We start from the raw sequence: 24,896 nt of genomic DNA on the forward strand, positions 1-24,896 counted from the left end.
GCAGCCCACACACATCTACACACTCACTGGGGAAAGGCTAATTGGCTATAAGTAGGGGTCAAGGTTGCAGCCTTCATCTGAGCCTGTCCATAAGATATTATCACACTTGCTTTTCTTCTTAATGACGTCCACTTCTTAAAAAGTCTGAACACAACACTTAGCTTACAGGCTCTTTTTAGACAGCATCCTAAAAATAAAAGTTTTTTTCTATTAGATCTTTTTAAGAATTTGAATTATTTTAGCAATAGTTCTTTAGTTTTTAATTAACATTCTACATTTTTTCTAGCCTCCTCCACCATCTCGGATTTATTTCATCACTATGCTTGGTGCAGTGCATTTTTAGGATTATATACTACACCACATTGGATGGATTGGCAAAAACATGATATTTTGGAAAAGCCTCTGATGGTTCAACATGCTGGTAGACTGTTCACTAGGGCTTTGGAACAGAGTATCTGAAATGTCCCTCTCCGTAACTGTCAAAACACAGTTTTTTCTGCAGAATAGGTGAATAGTCTGTGTGACGCATAGCCACAGTATTGATCTGTGCTGTTCTGAAAGCTCCATAAGACTCTTTTGTTGTGAACTGAGAATGGAGATCATTATTTATAGCTCCAGTGAGAGAGGATCAGTGATTTACTTCTGCCAGCAGGGGGAGTTTTACAATGACGTTGGTGCAGTCAGTGCGCTGATACACTCTTAAAGGTGAACTATGCAGGTTTTTTACCTTAACTGAACAGCTTCGGAGTCATCGGAATGGTTATATTACTTTTTTCGGATTGAATGGTGGTCGTCTCGCACCCCCCTATCGCCTGTGAGCAGAAAAAACACTCTTGCAACTTTGGGGTGGCGGGGCGCCGGCCGCAGCGTCAGGAAGTATCGCGTGATATCAGGTCTCACGATGTAACGAATTGCTTTACGGCAAAAAAATCGGCTAAAATGATGTCATTATTGCCCTCCCTCACGCTGTTCGAACCCGAATGAAGAAGACGTTTTAAAGAATGTCCCATCTGCTTTGATGTTGTTGATCTACTAGCCTCTGGTATCTGAGAGTCACCAACAAGTTATTCGACAGTGTTGTCAAATATCTATTCCGAAGCTGTAGGGGGAGCTAGAGAAACCTGCGAGCAAAAAGCGACTGCATAGCCTTGCTTTAAAGGGGTCCTGTTATTGTTCACTTTTTCAACTTTAGTTAGTGTTTAATGTTGCTGTTTGAGCACAAAACACACCACTCTGAAACGTCCTGTGAAATCCGTGCCTGCAATGTCTGTATAAAATCCGTTCTGCATGATCCTCTTGTTTGTTAACATTGTCAGGGTCTGAATCAGGCTCGAATTGTTTTGAAAATGACGCCATTCGTAATGTTTACACTTAGAGAAGACCTCGCAGTTATGGAGGTGCAGGACATTTCCCGAACACATGCTATTCGCTGCCAATCACGACACACTGGACAAGCTAACCAACAGCACATTTCGTATTTCAGAAGGAGGGACTTCATCAAAATCAGTTCGAGCCAGTATGGGGTCCTGCGGAATAAAAGTGGGCGTTTCTAAATGTGTGGGTGTTTTCAAACTGGTGGGTGTTTATAAATCATGCAATGAAAATGATGCCCTTCACCCGACCCCACCCCTAAACCCTACCCACACTGTGACGTGGGCAAATCGGGTAACGCGGTTGAAAAAGGCCTCGCCCACTGATCTGGTAACTCCTGTCCTCTAGAGACCTATAGGCTACTTGCAGACTGGGGAGTGAGGTGCTGTATTAATGTAAAACATGTGAGAAATAATGCATTTTTGAACAGTCAAGCATGAAAACATATTCCAGTACACCCCCAAAACAAAATCAAGGCTTCGTAAAAGTGCATAATAGGACCCCTTTAACATCCATGGAACTTTTCCATTACACAAAAGGTTCTTTAGATTAATAAAATGGTCTTTATGGGGATATTTTTATTGTGATTTTAAATAGTAATTAGGGTGTGCCTGACTGGATTGAATTGAACTGAATTGAATATTATGAAAATATACAATATTTGATAAATAATAAACAATTTTGCCTCTACATTTTAGACAGGTTGTGCATTTTGTCATATTCTGTGGGTAGTAGTGTTGGAAATCTGTCTGAAGGTTCTTTTAAAACCGGACCCCTGACTGCTGTGAGAGACACCATGACAGACATGATACACTATAACTCTCCTGAATCAAGTATTATGCACGCCCAAATCTCACCCCTTGGAAGGGCTGTCTCCATAGTGATAAGTGCTCTTGAGTGTGCACTGGGCCTTCCTTCAGCTTTTCTAATTTAAGAGAGTGTCTCTATCACTTTGTCTCCACTACATTTTTGTCTCTATGACAACATGACTCAAACCATATCTTTTAATTTAAACACTGGCAAGCATCTGAGGTTTGAAGGGCGGCGTTTGTTTACCAAGTTGGAACCCAATTGTGACAATCAACTAAAATGTACATTGGTATAAACATGTCAGTTGTTTTAACTGGCCTCTCGGGGATCATTCATAATTTATAGGTCCCTAATTTGATATCTGCCCTGAGATGAATGTGGTTAGAGTGAGTATGAGATTTTGTTGCCTGACTCTTAGCTATAATAAAGGCTGTGTTAAATGCATCTAAACCCACATGTTTACTTGTCCAATTTAAGGTCACACATTACTTAAAAGGTTAGAAGAAAAATCTTCATTAATTTACTCTCATGTCTTTCCTAACCGGTGTGCATTTTTCTTCTTCTATGGAAAGTCTAAATTGTGAAATGTGACCCTGGACCACAAAACCAGTCACATGGGTCATTTTTTTTTATAAATTGAGATTTATATATCAACTGAAAGCTAAATAAGCTTTACGTTAATGTATGGTTTGTTAGGATTGGACAATATTTGGCCGAGATACAACTACCGGTAGGCCTATTTGAAAAACTGGAATCTGAGGCTGCAAAAAAAAAAAAATCAAAACATTGAGAAAATCGCCTTTAAAGTTGTCCATTTATGTTCGCGATTGTGCTGCATTCACTCACAAAAATAAATGTTTCATATTTTTGCGTTTGAAAATTCACAAAATATATTGAACATGATCTTTACTTAGCCTAATATCCTAATGATTTTTGGCATAGGCTACAAGAAAAATCGAATTTGAATTTTCAGCATCATTACCCCCAACCACGATCCTTCAGAAATCATTCTGATATGCTGATTGGCAGCTCAAGAAACATGTCTTATCATCAATGTTGAAAACTATTTTTTTTTGGAAACCTTCTTTCAGGATTTTTTGATGAATCGATATTATATTTTCAAAATAGAAATAGACTTTTTGTAGTAATTTAGCCTAAATGTTTTTACTATCACTTTTGATAAATTTAGTCCACCCTTGCTACTGAAAGATAAATATCGTTTTGCTGGATGTGCGCATTCACACTGTGATTTACGGTAATTATTCAGTAGTGGGCGAGGTTAAGTGGCAGTGGGCGTGATGAAGTGTGGGCGGCTCTTCACTAGTACCGGCGTTCACACAGCGCTCCGAGAGGAAGCCTGCAGCGGACGCAACACGCCGAACAGGTAAACCACTATATTTCATTATTTACATAAAGCCATAATATCGAGTTTAAACGGTCAGCATGATTTGCATATATATACCTGTATATTCTCTGAAGTTCTTTGACACGCTGCTATTTCAATTCCTCTAATCCGTGCTTTTAAAGATGTTAATGGGACAGATAATCTATTGCTTGAGAAAGGACGCATTGTTCCATTCACTGCAATGTTGCGGATACTGTGCTTCAGATTGATGGAATAGGCTAACACTCCTTATTTCCATTACATACAATGCTTAACTTTTGAGAATGTGTGCGAACTTTGATTTGATTCTCAAACGACTGCTTAAATTCTTCATTTGTATCTGTTTAAAAATGCTTCTTTGTGCTGAAAATCCAATGATTTTCATTTTATTGTCATAGTCGTATGATTTGTCTTTGAGGCTGTGTATTATTAATGGAACTAATCTGATCTACATATGAAAAGGAGGAGACTTGGTCCATGACATGATTTGGTTTTGTCGCAGAGGAGATTTTGCAGTCCAGCAGAGATGGTGCTGAAACCACAGCTACCCAGTGTTAACCACCTCTGAGTTATTCTGCACCTCTCTTTTTTTATCAGTACTGATTTTGATGTCCCTGCTGAAATAGATATATTATGGTTACATTTGATCAGTATGTTTTCCATATTTAAACACCTACAATGAAAGGTTATGCTGAAAAGATCAGAATGATGAGTTAATGTCTCGCAAACCATCGCCTTGAGGCTATATAAAAGACTCCATCAGTGATGATGATGCTCTTTCTGATAAGACATGGTGCATTCCTGCATTGGCAGCCTGCCGGCTCACGCTTATTCATGAAAAGAGAGCTGAGGTTTAATGCAGCGCCCTTTACTGGATGACTGATATATCTGCGCAAGTCCCTATGTCCCTGTATGTGCCATTTATTTTATAACGTCCATTGGCATGCGAGTGTTAGTGTGTCTAAACCCGTCAGAGTCCGCAGCACGGGTCATGAGCTTTGACCATCTGTTCGCAGACTGCCCTCTTCATCAAATACAACAGATGTTTAAAAGAAGACAAAAAGTTGGAGTCCTGCATTCACACATGCGTATCCTGGGGACTTTCCATTGACTCCTGTTGCCTTTATTCTGAGCTAATGGTTTACATAGCCTTAAACATAAGCTTCAAACGTTTTTATGATTTCATTAAGATGCTATTTAGTATGTTTATTAAGTCATTTCATTGTAGGGACACTGGCCGGTTCCCGAGATATATACGGGAAAAAATGAGACTCACACACACAATTTGTTTTAATTGAATAAGATTTAAAAAGAGTGTATTTCTTCGCTATAGTTTTAAATGGTTTTAAAAAGAAATTCATGAGGGTAGGTAAAATATTTAGATAATTAATGACATAATTTTTGAGTGAACTATCCCTTTAAGTGGGTTTCAGGGTGTATTTGAGTTTACTTTATTAAAAGGTCCCCTGTGAAAAAAAGCTGTACCAAAATCTATTTATTTCATACTAAGGATACTACAAACCCATTAACATATTTACTGACAAATCGGTTGAGACTTCTTGAAATAAATATTATAATTAAACTTTATTTGGAGTACTTCTTTATTGCACTATGCAAATGTCTTAATATTAAGCCTAAAAATGTGTTTTAATATCACTGGGATAGTATGATCTCTGTATAATATCAGTCTTTAAATGCAAGATATTTAAAGTGAACCGAAAGTATACTTGCAATAGTTCTACTTTTACACAGTCAAATATGCTTAAGTATATCTTTAGCTGGACCTCAGCACTATTTCCAGATAACTAAAGTTTGTTGTCTACAAAATTTGTTGTTCCAATTTAGCATACTTTAAGTAAAGGCCTACCAATTTAGTATAGTGAAAGTAGGCCTACAATTTATATTACATAAATAGTACAAAAATATTTATAGTACATAAATATGTAAATGTATTTGTAGTATACTTGCCATAAAATAAATGTATTTCAAATACATTTGATTTTAGATTTTAGTTTTTCACATTTATCTTTCACTAGGGATGCAGTATGTAACTTTTTTTTTGTGTGTGTTTTTATCTTACACTAATTCACTATGGTAAGTCATTATAAGTGTTTATATTTTAGACCGAGCTTGCTTTTCACGTGAAATTGCGTACTTGAGTCACTCGTCTTGTGTGTCTCGTCATATTTGTAAATAGAGAAAAGTTGCTCTGGCTACTTTGACGCATGTGGGAGTGGCATAGGTTAGTTGTCACAACGAGCGAGGATGATTGACACCTGTTTTAAAACCAACGCAGAACAGAGGAGAGTCTGCTGGAAAAAAGAGAATGCGACAAACTAAGCTTGTATTAAAACAGGAATCAAGATTTGCTTGGCTTTTCGGAGATGGCGAGAACAGAGGAATTTGAAATGTTTTAAAAGTGATGCGGAGATGGCATTTTATTATTTAACAGGCGAGTAAGGTATTTTATTGAACAGATAAATTGCCATTTGTAGCTCTCTAACAGAGTTAATTGTAAAATATGATCTATTGTGTCTTTCATTTTGTTTGTAGACCTGTTCTGGAATATATACTGTATATAGATATTTAATAAGTAACGTCTTCAGCTACTCAGCTTAAGATCCTTTCCATCTAAACTGGTTATATCTCTTAAGCCTTGTATGTTTTATGATCAGTAGGATAATCATATTCATAAGCACAGTCACGCAGAGCTGAAACAGAACCCAAACAAAGGCCTTCCGCAAAATGCATGCAGTTTTATTTTTAAATGGCTATAGGGCCAAAAGTTACATATTTTTTTTGCTTTATTCTGCAGGAAATGTAATAATTAAGTGTGATTATCCTCAGGATTTTTCCAGCTCCTTTTAAAGGAATTTGTGTGGATGAGAATGTACAGTACTGTGCTACTTAGTGGGTCATTTTTTACCCAACCTATTGATTTTTTTATTGATTGTATTCAAGGTAATGCTAAATTATATCCATGTGAGTTAAAGGAACACATTTTTGAGTTTTGCGTAGATGAAGTCGTCCTTGAGGCTGTGCTGTTGGGGTTATGGAGGTACACTGTGCATACAAAACGAGTCATGTACCATGCGAACAAAGGGATCCCAATTACATTATTACAACCTTTGTGCAAGCAATTGCTTCGCCTACTTCAGTGAGCGTTATGATTATATTAACATTTTAAAGAGAATGGTCTTTGTCCTTGTCTTGCCGTTTTCTGCTTATCCAGACTCAAAGAGCACCTTTATATGACAGCCTGTTATAGTGGAGTGGTGGTTGTGCACTGGTTTGTGTTGAACAACGCAAAAGGATGTGTATTGGAGCACTACTCCGCTTTCAAACCGTTTTTGTCAGTGAAATATGTGAAAAGCACTTGCTGTGTTATTCAGAAGAGAGACTGATAGACTCTGTCTTTGCATATGATGTTGTGGCCATTGATTTCCTTTGGCTGCAAGCGCTCTGAAGACGCAGGCATATGCATAACGTATCTCTAATGAATTGGTAGGGAGGCGAGGCATTAATCCCAGCCACCTTCTCATCACCTCCTGCCCGCTGGATCAATGACGCTGTAGGGTCTAAAAATGTATCGCTCGAGTCCTGACATCCTGGGTGCGGTTCAAAGCTACTGTTGTTGAACACAGAGGAATCTGTTCTACTGTAGGTTTGCCATGGTGTGGGGTGATACTAGATTTTATGTCGGGAAACAGCTCCTATCAATAGGCTAACAAATAAGCTGTGTACTAATTCAGAGGCTGCATCCTTCGAAGGACTTGACCTTCAAAGGCTGCTATGGTCGGACCGAGCGTTGTGAAATGGGACGCACTAGCCTACAGAGGATTGTTGTCGCCTAGCAACTGCTGCTGTTGACGAGTGGCAGTAACATTTGTACTACACTTTTTTTGAAAGTTATATTCAACGGTCTGAAAACAAAACAGGGTTCACCTAATAGGTCTAAATATGTTCACCTTGGTCCATTTATGTACATAATAAAGAGTTTAAACTATATATAATCACATTTTAGGAAGATGTCATCATTTGAACTGCTTTTTTTTTTAAATAATTACATTTATATTATTAGATATAGCTATAGAATAGCCTTAAAGGGATAGTTCACTTTAAAATGAAAATTCTGTCATCATATACTCACCCTCAAGTTGTTTCAAACCTGTATGAATTTCTTTCTTCTGCTGAACACAAAGGAAGATATTTTGAAAAATGTCAGTAACAAAACAGTTACCAGGTCCCATGTGTTCAGCAGAAGAAAGAAATTCATACAGGTTTGAAACAACTTGAGGGTGAGTATATGATGACAGAATTTTCATTTTAAAGTGAACTATCCCTTTAAAGTCTGTGTGAATCGGAAGTTGCAACCGTCTTTACTTCAGTATTGTCTGACGGTTGGAGTGGAGTGGTTAATGTTCATTCCAAGATGTCAAATCTGGGATTACAACGACAAACTTTTTTTTTCTCCTTTGGATTAACCTGCACATATTAATTGGTTACCACAAGACTAATGTTTGCTAACAAAGTATATTTGGATTTTCACGCGGACTTTAAATTAACTAAAGAGTTTGTGACCCATGATAAATGACCTTAATTAATGCATTGAAAGTTAGATGTTCTTTAACACCTCCATCGTTTGTATCACGTTGGTTCAACAATATAGGACCATTGTCAATGACGTCACATGCAGGTGGGGGAGTAATAACGTCTGGAAATTCATTTTTGTTTGCAATAATTTTTTGTTTGGATTATTATAGTTTATTCACAAGAAACAACTGAAAACCATCATTTTTGAATAATGTTTACATGCAGTCAGTGTGTAATTGGTGTATTCCTGTAAGCTAGCCACTACTTGTTAAGCTGTGTTATTGGCTTTGCACTGACAGCAGAAACCGGCATGTGGTTTTTACCTTGCATTAGCACGGCTTGAATTTACTGAAATCATCGGGACTGAAGTTAATTTGCCTTAATTGCTTGCTGCAAATAAGATTAAAATCAAGGCTCTTCCTACTATACCGGTTGAACCGAAGTAAGGGAAATGTATTCAATGTTCTTTGCCATTTGGTGTAGGACATGGCTTTCCCAGGTTTAAGGTATTATGTCTTTGACAGGTTTGACCTTTGGTGCCAGATTAATTTACATGAATTTCGAACAGGTACAGTCAGCGTGTGAGAGCAGGAAGTTTATTTGGACTGTGTAAATGTGTTCAGAGTGTAGCAATGCTTTCACCGGGGAACTGTTCTGGAAAGTGAGCTGCAGTGCTGTGGACCCCAAAACAATGATCTCACTGTTCTCCCTGTGGGCTCCCGAAAAGCAGGTCGCCTCTACACCCAATTACCGCAAGCATCTAACACTAGATAATGCGCATTCCACAAATGCAGAATGAGTGTTACATCAGCCGACATGTTTGGCATTTTTTTCATAAGGAAATGAATCGCCCAGGAATAGATTTAGAATTGTTTGATATTTATTTGTATTAATCACACTCAGATATACATGCATGTTCAGCTAATAATACTACTAATAATATGTATTATTAAAATTGCTAATAAAAATATATATTTAGTATTTAAATGTATTGAATTATTTTTATTATTAATTAAGTTTAATATTAATTATGATCTGAGTAGAATATATTATTTATATTAATAAAGCATCATTTATAAAAAATAGTGTTGATATTTGCATGAATAATAATTTTTCTTCTTCTGCTTCTTATTGTCGTTGTTATTGATGTTATTATTGTTGTATATTGTTGTTACTTTATAACCTTGTGTGCTGGACGGTGCTTTGCTGGGGAGTGTCTCAAGTTAGATGTTTGTCATTACGGATTGCCCTAAGCTGTCTAGTGGTCTAATCTGTCTGCCACTGTTTGACTCTGAGCTGCCCATAGGCTCTTCTTGCTCCATAACCCTCCCCCACTAAGGCTTGGGGCAGAACAAAGGACCGGCGTCTTCCTCTACCTTAAACCTGCTGATGTGGAGGAGGCTTGTTATCAGCAGGAGAACCAGCACCCCATCTAATCCATACCCCTATCATTTCCCCAGGGCTAAAGGGCAGCGTTAACAAATAATGGCCTTTCACGTCCAGTTTATAATCATATTTGTCTGACCTCTGAAGGAGAACATGCATTTCTTTGCAGCGTATAGTATACAAGTTTCAGTTTGGGCATGATAAATGTGTTATAGTAATAAAGGCAGATGTTCTCTGTAAGCTCATCTGCCTGAAAGATAAATGTGTGTCTGGGAGTGTGTGTGTGTGTGTGTGTGTGTGTGTGTGTGTGTGTGTGTACGTTTCACACGGTTCAATGATGTATTGAGTTGGGCAACTGTAGTGAGTGAATGGGAGCTTGGCTGGTGTGACAGTGATCATGAATGTGTTTTAAAGTGCACGATTTACAGTTTTATCAATATGAAAATAGAATGATAGGCAGTGTTCATGGATTAAAGTTCAGGTTCAAGATTTTCAATACAGGGACATCTAAAGCATCTAACATTCTGTTAACATGCATCCATTTTTCTTTCTTTTGCAAAAGGGGAATTTTTGAAAAATATCGGCCACATTTAAAAAAAATATAATGTAAGTGAATGTAATAAACTGGTACTTTCAAGTCCCCCCCAAAGCACCATAAGACCATAACAATGGTAAATACAATAGCTTTCATTAATTATTACCGATAATCGTCCAACTCAAGAATCAAATCAATACGATTCAAAAATTAATCATTTAGTTCTTGTGAACTGGATTAACTGATTCATTAAAAACATTTGATTCAAAAGAAAGATTTGTTCATGTTACTTCTTTCATGAACATCAATGTATTGTATGTCTTTAGGAGTTTTGAATATGGCACTCGAATCATATGGACCACTTTATTTTTGTTATGCTACTTTTTATGCTATTTTGGAGTTTGACAGTTAAATTCTGTTCTAAACTATTTACCTAAAATTCTTTGTGTGTGTGTGTGTGTGTGTGTTCCAAATAAGAATATACTGAGTTTGAGGCAGGATTGTGGTGCAGTAATTAAACATTTTACCTTTGCTCCTGGTTGAAATTTGGTTAGTCTTTTTTCTTTTGTTTTAAATAGGCTATATGCTATTACATATCATAAAATACACTGTGGCACTTTTCACAGCTTTCTTTGAAGATGTTACATACTTTTAACACCATTTACTGACTAACAGACCTCTTCATAAACTGTTGGATGTGTGGCTGGACTGTCACTACAGGTGAAAGATGAGAGTTAGGTGAGTCAGATACTCATATTGGTTTCTGAAGTTTCAGTGAGCTGACCCTTGGGTTGTTCTTTGTGATGGTGCTTATTGACTTTGCTATAGGCTGTGGAGTGGCAGAATGAGGCTCTTTAAAGAGATGAAGCTCTGGATGTTTCTGTCTGTTATGTACAGGCAGAATGGAACAGTTATGGCACAGATTTACGTAACTGTGGAGGTGACGTACAGCTAATCCATGAACTGACACTCCCCTCCCTGCATAACTGCGGCCTCAATGATCCCTTTCACTGCCAAAGCCTTACGTGTGTGTGTGTGTGTGTGTGTGTGTGTCCCAGAACAGGATCTGCTCCAGCAAACACTTTTCTAAAGACTTCATGAGTTACCTACGGAATAAATTAAATAGCTGTCATCCTAGAAAACAGACTTGAGTGGTTGAGATTTAAGTAAGGAAAGTTTATCTTATCAAACAAGAGCTGAAAATGACTTTGATTAATTTTTCTATGCTTTTCCTTGAAAATATAATTTCTGTCAGGAGCACTATTGTCAAATACGATTGACAATTATCATACAGTTAGGGTTGGCGGTATGTTCTGTTCTGGGCAATAACTCCCTGCGCATCCGTGCAGCCTAGCATAGATAGAGCAGGGAGAGCAGCAATAACCCCCCTTAGGGGAAACAGAACAGAACCAACTTGAATGTATTGCAGATATCATTAATTCATGGTTTTTAAAGTACAACATGATTCGAGAATTTATTCTGATTCAGGGGGAATCAGAATGCCAAATCCTGACTGACGAGAGGAGGAGCTGGGGATGGAGGAGGGTAATTAGCTCCTGAGAAACGCGATAGCTGCTGATAATACTGAAGAAGCTTATATATGTACAGTATACAGTGATAGGCGTTGTATTCCTATAGGTATACGTGGATCAGCTGAGAGTCAGCTGATGCGAGCTTGACTAACGTGACCTGCCAGAACTGACGCTTCGCTTAATATTATGTGACATTTTATAAAACTGTAAAAGAACATATTTTTAATGGAAACATATCAAATTCTTTATTCCTATGACAGTAGATCAAGACTTGTTGAATAATAGTATTAATTTAACATTTTTTAAGTATTTTTATTTATTTACTCGTTGTATTTTTATGTATTGATATTTTTTTTATTTTTTTTATTAAGTTAGACAAGCCAAAGTATTTCCCTCTTTGAAATTACCAATAAGATTTTTAAAATAAATGTGTAATACAGTTTACAGTAAAAACAGTAATACTGTAAAATATAATTACTATGTAAAGTACAGTTTTAAAATGTAATTTATTCCTGTGATGGCAAAGCTGAATTTTCAGCATCATTACTCCAGTCTTCAGTGCCACATGATCCTTCAGAAATCATTCTAATATACTAATTTGGTGCTGAAGAAGCATTGAAAACAGTTGTGCTGCTTAATATTTTGTGGAAACCATTGTTTGATGAATAGAAAGTTCAAAAGAACAGCATTAATTCGAAATAGAAAAGTTTTGTTATAATGTAAAATCCTTTACTGTGTCACTTTTGATCAATTAAATGCATCCTTGCCGAATAGAAGTATTAATTTCTTCGGAGTGTTAACAAAATGTGAACTATACCATATTCCTCCCCCTTCTTTGAACTCATTCTTGCAATTGATGCTGGTGTTTTATGGCGCAGTTTGTGCTAGCAGAGGAGCAGGGTGAGGCAGAAGCTAAGTCTGTCATAGTCTGGACTCCAGACAGCTTTATCTGGCTGCTGTAGCTCAGCCTCAAAGGGAAGGAGCTTACATGCAAGGCCTCCAACAGAGCAGTCACTCCAGTCGATGCCAAGGCCAGAAACATACTACAGTAAATGCAAGGACACAAATGCAGATGCGACTACTTGGCCAAGTAAGGTCATCTTTAATGTGCACTCGTTACTCTATAGCAAACCTACTCAAGCAATCAACATACTGTAGATCTAAACTGCTTTTCAAGAAAGATTTTTTGTTTTTTAAATGAAGTAATAATTTTATTCTGCAAGATTGCATTAAATTAATAAATAAAGACATTTATAATGTTACAAAAGATTTCTTTCAAATAAATGCTCTCCCTTCTATTTATCAATGAATCTTGGAAAAAATATGGATCTAACATGGATGGATCCTACCTGTCGCGATAATATAAAACTCTCCTGATATTAGAGTACAATTACAATCTACAGAAGAATAAAATCAAGCATATTTTGGTACCTTTTGGAGCTTGAAAGGGTTCAGTTTGAGCAGATGTTTTATAACATCATCACTGTCCTCATCAGAGCTCATTTACATTCAGCATCTGGCTCATATTCGCGATCTCAAACATATTCTATGTTATAAACTCTTCATATAAACATAAACTATAAATTCAAACATCAATAATTTGATCGCTGACAGATCCACCATCAAGTGACAGTGACACTAATATTTGATTGCGTTCATTATTTGCTCTGCAATAAATCGCAGAGCCATTTCCAGCTTTTCTGATGGTACTTCATTCTTTTGTTTTTTGCCTGCTGTAACTATGAGTGAAACGTCACTTCATCATTGTGTATTGTACTTCATTCAAAGGTGAATTGCACTTATTTAGTCATCAAATATTCAATTATTGTTGTGCAGAAAAATATACTCACACTGTTACACACCTCGGGTCGTTAGCGACCCTATACAATTTTAACAGGCATTCTTTTATAATTAAATTTTTTTCTTGTTATATTGTTTATAATACATTGATTGAGGAATAATAAGAAGGTTGATGTCTAACTTAAAAAAAATTAATGATGAGGAGGGTAGTGAGTGAAGTCCTGGGTCACTAAAGACCTGAGGTATGTGTTGAAGGGTTAAACTTAGATTGAAAATCAAAATACCAATTGAAATATATAATAATAACATACTTGGCTTACTGTTGGATGTCTGTGTGTGTGTGTGTGTGTGTGTGCATACTGAATGGATCCCAGTATTCTGTGAGCTCCTCTATTGGCATTGATAAGAGCTGATAAAGCTGTGTGCCTTCTGAATGAAGCTTGTCTGATAACATTGCTGTGTTGCTTTTGTACTTAATTTCACTAATCAGTCGGTCGATTGAAGATTCCTTCCTGTTAAACAATTTTCTTTAATGACCTTGTCCAGTTTTTTTTGTGTTTGTTAATTATCAGCATCCATTGTTGTGAGAACACATTCTTTCCGTTCTGCTGGTCAGATCTTTTAGCGGTGCACTGAAATGCTCTCAATAGCTGTGAGGCATGAAAAGCACAAAACTTTAAATGGAATTTGAAGGAACATCAAACTTTTTATTTTTTTAATGAAGCCCTTTAGCATATAAGCATTAGTGGTTAATGGTGGCAAACCTCTACTGGTCTAAATGTATGCGTCACCATGGCAACCACAACCATGGAAACAGTAGCCATGTGACTGAGGAGTAATGAAGACTGTGGATCACACAAAGGAGCCTCTACAAAGATGTGTCCATGTGGAAGTAAGCCGTTGAGGGCCCGGCACTGCAGTCCTTTTAGGTCGCAGAAGACTTTGGGTTCAAGTGCTAGATTGGCCACTGGCATCCACAAGGCACTGGGGAAACCTTGCTACTTTAGTGAAATGGGGTTAAGGCGTAGTACATCTGACAGTTGTGACCCACTGAGGAACCACTCGTTTGTTATCCAGCGACTTTGATTCTAATAACCGTCACGTTTTGTTTTGCAGACATGATTGTGATCTTTGCCTTGCTGCACCGGTTTTCCTTTTAAAAGGATAGTTCACCTAAAAATGAAAAATTTGTCAGCGTTTACTCACCCTCATGTTGTTCCAAACCTGTACGAGTTTCTTTCTTATGTTGATCACAAAAGAAGATATTTGAAAGAATGTTGGTAACTAGACAGTTGACGGGCCATTGACTTCCATAGTGTTCCATAGTGTTACTGGTAAATTACCGGTAAGAGATGTGTGAACAAGACCTTTTCGAAAATACCGGTAAATTGGTTCTGACAATTTACCAGTAAGGGAAGTTGTACCATTACCAGTAAATTACCCGTGATGTGCTCTGTGTGAACACGGAATCAAGATAACCGGTATTACCCATAGACCGTTAGCACGCACAAAGTATAGGTACGAAGCTAGAATTTGCGGACATCAAAAAGTATACAGTAAAATTTGTAATAATTTTTCTATTTATATATGTGCTAGATGTTCATCTTTGTCTTGTTGCTTTTTCAACGTCACGCTCGAGACCCAGCCTTCTTTTCCATTCATCAGCATTGCGGTTGTTTTTAAGAGCAAAAACGCATTATGTTTGATCATCCCTTATGCCTGCCACTCAGACGTCAAAAAAAAAATCTCAAATTGCACAAATAGTGAAACTAAAGTGCTTCTCCTCATGCGGGCAGATGAAGACAATGGCGCTGCGTTTAAAGGGGTGATAAAATGCCATTTTCACAAGATGTAAAATAAATCTCTGATGTCCCCAGAGTGTGTGTGTGAAGTTTTTGCACAAAATACCTCACATATATTTTTTATAAAGCATGTTAAAGTTGTCACTTTTTGAGGATTTGCAAAAACGCACCGTTTTGTGCCTGGACCTTTAAATGCAAATGAGCTGCTGCAGAGGGCGGGGTTTCAAGAGCTTGCGTGTGTTATCAGCTGCTATTACCTCACAGACACACTGACTAAAATGACAGAAACTGTTATGCCTTTAATGTCAGAACGGAGTCAGACAAAGATGGAGAGCCTCAAGAAGAAGTGACAATATGTAGAATGCAACAGGACGTCCCTGAAAGGTTAGTTGATGAATGTATGTTGCTGATGTGAAGTTAAATATCTTCAATTAGCATATTCTGTCATGGTAATGTATAAATCGCTCGTATAGGAACTGTTGTGAGATGCACACAGAGTGACTTTCGATTGCATGTGAAAATATGAATGCTAAAGTTTGAGCTGACTCACAAATGTACTCTTATACAACAACTTTTCCTCTTCTCAACATGGACTGCTTGTTCCCGGGGGCGGGGCTTATGTACATTTTAGACTTGCTAATGTGACTAAACCCGGAGGAATGTGGTGTAGTCCCTACCAGCCTTTGTTGTAGTCCTTAAAAATATATTTCTTTAAAAGCAAATATCTCCCTTTGCTTTGAACTTTGAGCATTGTAACTTTGCAGATGTTGTTTATGCTCAAACAGCAACATTTCACACTAACTAAAGTTAGAAAAGTGAAATCATACTTTACCACCCCTTTAAAGATAATTTCCGATGACTGACATCAAAGAATTTATCGGTATTTTGCTACAGGTTTGGGAATGATCTCTTAGCAGTAAAAAGAACGCTGTTGCTTGTGTGAATAGCATATTGTGTATTTACCAGTTAAGTCATTCTGGTAATGTTACGGTAATTTACCGGGATTGCTGTGTGAAAGGGGCTAATGGCTACTGTCAACTGTCTGGCTACCAACATTCTTTAAAATATCTTCTTTTTCGTGTTCAATGGAAGAAAGAAACTCGCACAGGTTTGGAACAACTTGAGGGCGAGTAAATGATGACAGACAACATTTTTGGGTGAACTATCTCTATAACGCTTTCATCTGCATTTAGGGCTGGTAATGTTGTTCCAATACACCCCTACAACTTGTAAGTTACTTCCCGTTAAAATCAAGCTTTTATTCTTCATTAATAGGTTCAGGCTACAACAGTAGCCAGTCATCCTTCAGTGAAAAAATAGTGAGTCTCAGAAGAAATGCATCTCCTGTCGTTTTGGCAAATAAAGTCACCACAAATTGGCACTTTATAGATGTTGTCGTACTAGTGTTGGAAGAAGAAGCTAACGTCAGATGTCTGGATCTTTGGATGCTTTAAATAAAGAGCACTTTGAGGCCTATTATGGTGTAGAAAAATTAATGATAAAATAAAATAAATGTATAATGCCAAGTTCAGAGAGGGCAACAGCTACCGTATGGTTGAAATCCATGACTTGTGGTTATAAAGATCTACTATTGAGTTTAAGTCGTACAGTATGAGACATAGCTAAATGGCTGTCTACTTGCTTTTATGTGGCAGCAAGCACTCAATTTTACGAAACTTTGTTTTATTGCTGTATGACATGGTGAGGTTTCCTATGCTTCTGAGTAACAATTCCCTGATTAAATTTCAACAGTGACATCTGGTATTATGTTTTTTTTTTAAAGCATTTTTTTAATGAATGTTCCTGTAAAAGTCTAGCTTTTTTTTACAGCATTAGTGCTATCTGTCCTAATTTGTCTAAAACTATTTGTAAGAGCAACAAAAACAGCTGCTGTTTAGTAATGATCTTATAAGTCAATGGAACATCCTGGAAGCTTTAAAAGCAGAAATGTGCAGTTCATTTTTTACAGCACTAATATTATTTGATCCATAAAAAAAAAATTGGTATGCGTTTGTTTATTGGCTTTATATTGTCAAGAGGTTTTGAAATGGATGAGTAAACACTTCAGTCAAACTAATCTCATGGGATGCACATTATATCTGGACCATAATATATATATTTTATTTTTTTGGATTTAACTAAGCAAGCAATATTGGATATAATTGTGCATGCTCAGTTCTCATATTTTTACATTTAAGTTACTGTAACTTTGTTGTCATAAAATGTAGTTGTTGTAAAGTTTAATTTTAGTGTTTTTTATATTAATGTATTAAGACTATATATATAGTATAGTATATACACACATACATAATTTTAACTGCAACTCTTTCACATTGTTTTCCAACAAGTAGCAATATACCTACAAAAACGTGGCCTGTATAATTAGATACAGAAGAAGAAACAGTTTTATCTTATTAAAACTTCTAACACACTTAACACCACTCACGAAGTGACATTATGCTCACAATAGTGATTGTTTCTCAAAGGCAAGAAGAATAAAGAGATTTGGAAATATCTCTTCTCTCTTTTATGAAGGAATGCTTTTTACTGTGTTGTGTGACAGACATCCGAGAGACTGCAAGACATTTGAGGACCAACGATGGCAGGCGTAGGACGTTCCTTGTGCGACTAGTTGATTGTGTGTGGGCTGAAGACAAGTGTGTGTGTGTGTGTGATGGAGGTGAATGTGTGGGCTGAAAGACGTTAATGTGTGTTGAGTCCTCTGTGTGGGTTGTGAATAGGTGCAGGTAAGTAGGTGGAGCCGAGGGGTACAGAGTGACCACAGCCATTACCCAGAATTCTACACTCCTTTACTTCTCCAAACAGTGGCCAGAAGGGGTGTCAGAGTTGTGCGGGGAGATGTGACGCCCATGTGTAGGCGGCAGTGTGTGGGCTGCCGCTCTGTAAATGTGTATTGTTAAAGAGCCAGGCCCGTGAGATCGCTCTCCGCTCATCTGTCGGGGGCGGACCACTCTCAACCGTGCCACAAGCGCAAGGTGGCTCGAGGTTTCTGCGAATCGTGACTGATTTTTCTGTAGGGAGCTTCAGACTACGGTTTGGCGTGCACAAATGTTAAAAACAAGTTTCACAAGCTTCCATTGGAAAATGTTTTTAGCTTGAGATTGCAAAGCTTACTAATGGAGCACTACTGACATCTTTTGTGTTTAATTAGGTGCATTAAAGGAATAGTTAACCCAAAGATTCATTCAGTTATTACTAACTCATCCTCATGTTGAGGATGAGCTCGAGTTGAAGTTGAAGCAGCTTCGAGTTGAAGCTGCTTCATCGAGCCCCTCTTCAGTGGACAGCAAGCCAAATAAGTTTAACCTAATCTTAGCGATTTTATGGGCAAACAAACTCGTTATATTCTCCAATAGTATATTGTGAGTAAACCGACTGAGAGTTATGTTGTTAACTTGAGAACCAGTGTGAACGAATCAATTAGGCAGTTTAACGGTAATACAAAATGTTTTTAAACGTTTTTTTCCCCCATGAACCTGTTGATTTGATTCACAAATCAAACCAAATGATTAATGAATGAATCAGTGATTTGTTTTCAGTTATTTTGTTAACAGCTCACTGAGAGCTCACTAGTTTGCAGCTCACTAAAATGTTGACAACAGTTGTGTGGTATTACTGCCATTTATTTTGTGGAATCCGTGACAAATTTTTTAGGATTCTGTTATATTCTGTTTATATATAAATATATATAGCTTCAAGGCCCCTTTAAACTCCATTACAAGTCACTGACCATGATCAGTTAGTAATCCGTTTCTCTCATCTCCAATTTCTCAAGAACTTAAAGAGATAATTCACGCAAAAATGTAAAATATCCGACATAAAATAATGATTTGTCCACATATCTGTAATTCTGATGAATGTGCTAAATAGAGCTACATAATACCGTGAGTATTAACATTTCCAAAAAATAACGGCTTAAATTCTGTTTGGTTTTTCACCCAAAGCTATTGTATGACTTCAGAAGACAAGGAATAAAGTACGCAAGACATATGGATCACTATTATGATTCTTTTATGGTGCTTTCACATTTGTTCTGGAGGAATCCCCTGATGTTGGTACTGGAATAACTTATAATGAGAAGTGACAGAAAAAACTTCTTGACTGACTTTTGTTTTTTCTTCTCACATAACTTGCTGTATTGAAAATAGAAGCAGCTTTGTATTTTTTAGTTGTGGTGTCAGTGCTCTATTGTGCCTATCCAAAGCACATGTTTCTTGAAGCATCTCTAGCTGTCGGTCCAAACTCCAGAGGAAAGAGAAGCCCTGAGAAAAACGTGTTTGCCTTCTCCCAAGTCCTATATTTAACAGCCGCTGACAGGCCATGTCGATGAAAGCCTTTGAAATGAACTTGATTTGGGATCAAATGGATCAGTATATGCTGGCATGTTTGTATGTGTGTGTGTTTCCTCTCTGAACTTGTTTAAATTGTCCGTAGTTTCTCCTCGCACATAACTTTGATTGTGTGGTTTCTATGGAAAGCAGGAGCTGAACCAATCAGAGCTGCTGTGAGGTCTCTGTGGATTACATCTAAAACCCCCACTAAGAGAAGATTGTGAGATGAAATTTCCCAGAGAGTTGGTTCTTTGTGGCTCTCTGAAGAGTGAAAAAGCTGGCCTGGAAAAGACAAATGCGTCTGGAGTGACTGAAAGAAAAAAAAAGTGAAAGCACAATCAGATTAGTTGTGTTTACATCAAAGACAATCTGCATTCCTGTCTGCTTATGAATGTGCTTGATTCTGTAATGTTTCATCATATATTTTCAACTTGATGCTGGATAAGGGAATCTTTACTTCTTTCATGCGTTCACATGGAAACCATTTCAAATGCAATCTGTAGAGGGACAGTATATCATGGGACAAAGAAACTTCATATCTAAAATATTATATATAAAAATAAATATTTATAGGGGCAGACACACATTTTTCATTCTCATATCCCTTAATTTTACATGTAGATAAGCCTTGTCATCACTAATGAATGTAATCTGTTGCAAAATCACAAAATTAATATACACTTCTTATACTTTATCAGTTTTGATGCCTAAATGTATTGTTTCATTGAACTTTTTATTACATTTTTTTACTTATTTAGACAAAATACTATAGAATTTTAATATTGGCCTGGCCATTTATAAATGTTTGGTCATAACATGAAAATAATTACCGACCTGAAGCAATACGTATATCCTGCATCTCAATTTGACATTTTAAAATTGTCTAAAAAAAGATCAGCACAATCTTTTTCCTATTTGTGTTCTGCGGAAGAAAGAAAGCAGGTTTTGGAAGAACATGAGAGGGAGTAAATAATGACAGAGTTTTCATTTTTGGATATACTATCCCAGCTAACAGAGCCAAAACCCTTTTATTACCCCCACCTTTTTTTGTGTTTCCAACAATCCTACCCTATTCTGTGTGGGACATCCTGTTTTAAAGCTTTAAAACATAAATTCCTTTGAAAGGTCTGAAAACCAGCCCGTTTACATTTGCACCGGTAAAGACATTGTCCAGCCAGAAATTTAATCACTGCTGCGTGCTCTGCTTGGTTTCCTGGCCGTGGTTATTGACATGTGCATCCCAGAGGTTTGGAGTTTGACTGCCATGAAAGACAGTCCTTCTCGTGGAAAGAGTGGGTCTCTCTCAGTGGAACGCGTATTAAACTGGCCCTGGGGTCAGCGGGAGCTGTGACCTATACGACCTGTTTGGCTCATGCATGCTACCAGAAGGAGGTGTCAGGTAATGGCCCTTCTGTGTCCTGTCTCCTGCGATTTTATCAAAGCAAGAGTGTAAATCGTTTTCCTTTATAATTTTCTTTTTATAGTTCTACACTATTGTAATCAGTTATATAAGATAATATGAGAACAGTTAGTGATGGTTTCACTTTTAATAGAAATAAGTCTCCTTCAGGGTGAATTGAGAGGTATATGAACGCATGCCGTTGATTAATGCTTCAGACCAATGCAACACTTAGCAGTAATGCTACTGTGCATTTTTAATGGCAGCGTCGTGCTGTTCCTTATGACTGGGCGCACAGGAACCATAGACAAAAATTGGTTTCACTGACTTTCAGTGCTAATATCAAGGGGTGACATTAGCAGATACATTACAATTTGTTGTCATATGTAATAGACATATGGTTGACCTATTTGTCTGTCTGTCTAGCATTCTATCTATCTGGAAATATTGGTTTCTATCTGTCTGTACATCCATCCGTCCGTCCATCCGCCCGTTTGTCCATCCATCCATCCATCCATCCATCCATCCATCCATCCATCCATCCATCCATCCATCCATCCATCCATCCATCCATCCATCCATCCATCCATCCATCCATCCATCCATCCATCCATCCATCCATCCATCCATCCATCCATCCATCAAAAATAAATTTAAATGCTTCATTTTAATTCTAATTTAATTCCTTTAATTCAAATTTGAATCACAGTTATGCAAATTCAACTGAATTGAAATTCAAAAGACATATACAATACAATTCCCGAATGATGCACAACTCTGTTAGGCTGATATGCCCTTTCCATAAGATGCAGGCAGTTCGCAAAGCCCTGTGGACTGTGAAATCGAACCAGATTTAATATACAGGATTTGTGTAATAGCAATGGCTGCTACAGTATATTTATCTATCCTTGGAGAGGCAAAGCATCAAAGCGAATCATCTGAGGGACATTCGGAGCCCAGGAGAAACTACTGCCGGCGGTTTTTGTTTCCATCCTCTCTCTTGAAGGTCTTCCTAATGCTGTTATTTGTCGCCATGGAGACTGACTCTCTCAGCGTTGCCTTGGTAACAGTTCTGGTTGCCAGCCACCCACTGCTTGGAGCAGAGCAGAGTCTTTGCACAACCCGCTTTGCTCAGTATTTAGGAAAGGGTTAGTCAGCAGCTTAGCCGGCCAAAACAAACACCCCGACATGTCTGTTTGTGAAAAAGGGATGAGATCTCAACATTTTTGCTTGAATATGATTGGTTTAATTTGAGCACAGATCTCATTACTTCTCATTGTTCATCGCCTCAGGATTTAGTTATTGCCATGCTGAAAGGATACGCATTGTTCTGCAGTCACTTATGTCTCCAATGACAGCATTTTTTAATGAATAGCCTAAGTGAAATTAAATGAGGATGGCTGTAGGCAGGTGATGAGTTTTAATGTTTTAGCGTCTATGCTGCTGTGTAAATGATATCCCAGCTGGGTCTGACTCTGAAGTGAAGATGTGGTAAGCGCTGGCCGCCTGTGGAGAGCAGCACCAACCGCATGGACGGGAGGAAGTCATGTGTAATGTGAATGGTTATGTATACATCCTGTGCCTTGTTTTAGCTGTCGGGAAGCTGCTGTCAGTGGACTCTTCACAGATGAGGTGCAGACCCACTCTGTCCTCTCGTGTAAAAGGACGTGAACTTTTTAGCAGGGCGTCCGTTAAAAGAATAGTTCACCCAAAAATGAAAATTCTGTCTGCATAAACAGACTACATCAATTGGTTCCTGCACATCACATAACCAAACATCATAAAGTTTAAGGTTATATTATATTTTAAGGGGATAGTTCACTCAAAAAGGAAAATTCTGTCATTAATTACTCACCCTCATCTCGTTCCAAACCTGTAAGACTTTCATCCATATTCAGAACACAAATGAAGATATTTTTATGAAATCTGAGAGCTTTCTGCCCCTCCATTGACAGCTACGCAACTACCACTTTCAAAACAGTCATTGAATTGAGCGGTTCAGTTCAGTTGTTTTTTTTGAAGAGACACGTTTGATTTATAGTAATTAATGACAGAATTGAATTTTTTTTTGTTAACTATCCTTTTTATATAGTCATTGCATGCATTGTTCAGTGTTTTGAAGTGACTGTGTCACTTTAGAATGGTGTGGATTAATTTCTCACTACCTTTATCAACCATCTACACATATCACTTGGACATAAACAGCAGAAAAATTCTGCTGAATTTCCCCCCCAAAGAAAGCCAAACTAGTTTGCAAACATAGCTGAGATAGCAACTCGCCAAAGCAGTATTTAGTCCTGATAGTGTCACCTCGCTGAGTAATTCATAATGTGAGATGTGTTGGAGGAATGTTTTGACATATGCTAATGATCTCAGAAGATGAAGCATCATTGGCTGCCTGCTTGTTAGCGAGAGAAGACTTCATTAGCTTGGCAGGCTGTAATTGCTTGACTTGTTTATGCCGTAGCTTATAAAAAGCTGTGAAACATCCGTCTACTCTTTAATGTCATTCACCCCTGTGAATGGTCTGGAATCAAGAGAAGCACAATTGTAGAGAAGTTTTGAGGTTGCGTGAGAATGAATTGATTCATTCTGGCAGACAGAAACCCCCTCCTACGAGTCCGCCAGAATCTCGTTCATGCGCTTGTTTATGCGAGTGCAGTATTTACAGTATGCTTCATTAATCTGATTGTTTGTCAGGATCCGTCATTTATGTCCATTAATTAGCTCTTAAACCAATAATTCAGGCATGGATCATTGATAATGAAGGTACTTGTGGATCTATAGTATTAGGTTCCCCTGGGAGGGTCCTGTAGCATCCAGATGATGCTCATGTGATTGCCTTGTTTCGGCGTCTGAAGTAGAAGAATAGTATGTTGAAATTACATTCATGTAAACAATACATTCAGGAATCATCAATGACCATGTAAACACAGCTGATGAGAAGCTCCAAAAACTTACTCATGTTTTGATGATGGTTCTCAGCCATCATGAAAACTCCTCGCTACACCATGTTGCATAGTTTAACCTATTGACCTTTATGTTAATGCAGTAGCTTAGGTTGCAGACTCTTTTGTTAGACTTTTTCTTAAATGATCACTTATTAAAGTACCTTACTGTTAAAGGTGGGGTATGTGATTTGCAAAACGGCCGGTAGATTTTGAAAATACACAACTCAAATGGTCCTACCTTCATTCCTTTGACTCCACCCATTCAAAGAACATGGACCAATCAATGGTACGACCGATTGATTGACGCACTTACTGTCCAATGATTCTAGGTGGTCTTGGAAATGATTGGCTGGAGTTTTTTGAGTCCTGCCTGCTCCACAGATGATTAAATTGCTTAATTTTTATTTCAGTGCTTCTAACTCAGTGGCTGTAAGTGGGTTAGGAATAGGATTTTAAGTGATTTTGAAAAAATGGCCACAAAAGAGAATTACATACCCCACCTTTAAAGGTTGGTGCAAAAATACAGTAAAAACAGTAATATTATGAAATATGAATACAATTATTTTTTAAAAAATACATAATTTATTCATGTGATGGAAAAACTGAGCCTTTAGTGTGGCATGATCCTTCAGAAATCTTTCTAATATGCTGATTTGGTGATTAAGAAACGTTTCTTATTATTATCAATGTTGAAAACAGTTGTGCTGCTTAATATTTTTGTGGAAACAGTGATGAAAAAAAATTCAGGATAGAAAGAAAGTTCAAAATAATAGCATTTATTTAAAACGGAATGTTTTGTAACATTACAAATGTATTAGGCTACTATTGTCAATTTAACGGTATCTTGCAAAATGAAAGTATTATTATTATTTTTTTTAATAACTTTAGAACTTTTGAACTTTTGAACAATGGACTTTGGACATTTTATCTATTTTCATATGTTGTGTGAATTCCATTCCATTTTTTCCCTCATTCATTCTC

At 37.4% G+C, this 24,896-nt stretch overlaps 1 protein-coding gene across 5 annotated transcripts in view; it reads left to right on the forward strand.

Annotated features, from left to right (window-relative positions):
* The first annotated feature begins 3,503 nt into the window (after positions 1–3,503).
* Positions 3,504–24,896, forward strand: part of map2 (microtubule-associated protein 2) — a 109,165-nt gene continuing 87,772 nt past the window's right edge. For 4 of the 5 annotated variants that reach the window (XM_079619378.1, XM_079619380.1, XM_079619381.1 and 1 more), the window contains exon 1: positions 3,510–3,565. The gene's annotated coding sequence lies outside the window, so the exon portion shown is untranslated. Of the gene's footprint in view, positions 3,566–24,896 lie in introns of all 5 variants that reach the window. The other variant, XM_079619379.1, reaches the window with a different exon arrangement.

Source organism: Phoxinus phoxinus (assembly GCF_949152265.1).
Source record: "Phoxinus phoxinus genome assembly, chromosome: 7".
Classification (NCBI taxonomy): Eukaryota; Metazoa; Chordata; class Actinopteri; order Cypriniformes; family Leuciscidae; genus Phoxinus; species Phoxinus phoxinus.